We start from the raw sequence: 2,500 nt of genomic DNA, 5'->3' as shown, positions 1-2,500 counted from the left end.
ACGCGAGAGTAAATGAGAAGTATGTACAGAATGTGGAGAAACTACATGGAAGAAATTGGGAGTTGGGGGAGGGGGAACGGGGAGGGAGAGGGGGAGAAGGAGATGGGATGGGGAGATGGAGGAGGGAGAGGGGAGGGGAATGGGAAGGGGAGGGGGAGATGGAAGGTGGAGGAGGGAATGGGAAGGGGGAGAAGGAGATGGGAGGGGGAGAGGGAGGGGAAGTGGGAAAGGGGAGGGAGAGATGGAAATGGGATGGGGGAGGGGAGGGGGAGGGTCAATACATCTTCGAGGGAAGACTGCGGAAGCAGCCAAGCGTTTCATTTCACGGCAAAAACAAAGCCCAGTTATTTGGGCGTCTGAGGTGCGCGTCTCTTGGGGGCATTTCAAAATAGTGACGTGTATATTCTCTCTCTCTCTCTCTCTCTCTCTCTCTCTCCCACTCTCTCTCTCTCTCTCTCTCTCTCTCTCTCTCTCTCTCTCTCTCTCTCTCTCTCTCTCTCTCTCTCTCTCTCTCTCTCTCTCTCTCTCTCTCTCTATCTCTATCTCTCTCTCTCTCTCTCTCTCTCTCTCTCTCTCTCTCTCTCTCTCTCTCTCTCTCTCTCTCTCTCTCTCTTCTCTCTCTCTCTCTTCTCTCTCTCTCTCTCTCTCTCTCTCTCTCTCTTCTCTCTCTCTCTTCTCTCTCTATCTCCTCTCTCTCTCTCTCTCTCTCTCTCTCTCTCTCTCTCTCTCTCTCTCTCTTCTCTCTCTCTCTCTTTCTCTATCTCTCTCTCTCTCTACCCTGTCTTTCTCTCTCTCTTTATCCCTTCTCTCTCTCTCTCTCTCTCTCTCTCTCTCTCTCTCTCTCTCTCTCTCTCTCTCTCTCTCTCTCTCTCTCTCTCTCTCTCTCTCTCTCTCTCTCTCTCTCTCTCTCTCTCTCTCTCTCTCTCTCTCTCTCTCTCTCTTTTTTTTTTTTCTGGCGCTAAAAGAATGGTATGTTACTGACGAGGTTAGAACGTTGTCACTTCACCATGCAAAATGGAAAATGTTATATCACCACCGCCATCATAATTATTACTAACGAATTACCAATTACTATCATTATAACTATAATATTATCACCATCATAATTACAAAGGATTACAAAGGCGGAGCAAGTCAACAGGAGACCTTTTGGTCCATAAATAGGTTGGATGCGAAAAAATATAATAATGATAAATAAATAAAAATAATAATAATAAAAGATAAATGAAAAATTACAATAATATAAATGATAATAGATAAAATAAATAAATGCATAGGTATAGTTAAATAATAAACAAACAGGTAAATAGTAAATAATGATAAATTGAACATATAACTAATAATAAATGAAAATCAAGCAAATAATCAATAATATAATTTTTAAACCTTGACCCGTTTTTGATTCGTTTCCCGTTTCGGTCGCGCACACTACGAAAAGCGGGACACCCCCGCTATAGGTGTTTTTCGTATATGTTTTTCTCTAATCACCCTTAAATGTTCCAAACGAACCCAGTGTCCTTCTTAGTAGGGGTTCAGGTGTTACTGCGAGATGGCCGGAGACACCTTAAGAAAGCGGAGAGGACGCCATTTCTGGGGATGGATAACGAAGCAGAAGAAGATCCCGAAGGAGGAGCTGCAGAACGACAGCAAACGGATGAAAGCTTTAAAAGAGGAACACAAGAAGGAGTTTTCTCACCTCTACGAGGACTTAAAGTGTTTTTCAAGTGAAAGAATCGATAGGGATCTTCCATAGAAAGCTGTTGACTTTAAACGAGCTACTGAAGGAGCGGAAAGATTTAGTTTACGACGACGAAGGCCTGCTCGATTCGTTTGGAGCCATCCGGCGAGGTGATCTCCGAAGAAAGAGCAAAAGGCTTCATGAAACATTACTTTGCCGGCTACAAAAACTTCAGGACCAACGGAGGCGGGAGTGATCACACACACAATACCAGAAATACTACATAGAGAGGTCTTTAGCCGCTAAAAGCCGGTTTAATAGAGCAAGAAAATACGCCATAAAGGCAGCCCGGCGAAGGTCCGGGGCGTTCCCGTGACTGTGCCCGAAGAAGAAGAAGAAAAGAGAGCTGCGGAGGAGGAAAAGAGGCCCACAAAAGCGTCTTTAGTTGCGGCTACCCGCATTCCCGAGGAAGTGGACGAGTCCGACAGGACAAACAACATCCCGGAAGACATACACAAAATCTCAGAGGAGGAATGGCGGAATATGTTAGCGCCCGACTGTTTCTCGAAAATAGAAAAGCTGGAGGAAAAGCTGAAGAAGGAGATCGAGGCTGTGATGGTGGCTTTAAAACCGCTCTAGCGATGACGAAAGTAGCTCCGATGGCTTCCCGAAGAGAAGCCGTGAATCCGAAGAAGACAAAGAAGAGGGGCACTCTTCAGGGGGTTATGTTACTTCTCCGCCTTTTCCTAAGAAGGTGTGTGTCTGAGTGAATAAAAAACGTAAATGTATTGATTCTTTTATTAGCCTTTCTATATCCTTACT

Source organism: Oratosquilla oratoria, chromosome 29 (assembly GCF_046742065.1).
Source record: "Oratosquilla oratoria isolate Oo_2021 chromosome 29, ASM4674206v1, whole genome shotgun sequence".
Lineage (NCBI taxonomy): Eukaryota > Metazoa > Arthropoda > Malacostraca > Stomatopoda > Squillidae > Oratosquilla > Oratosquilla oratoria.
This window is presented reverse-complemented; position numbering follows the sequence as displayed.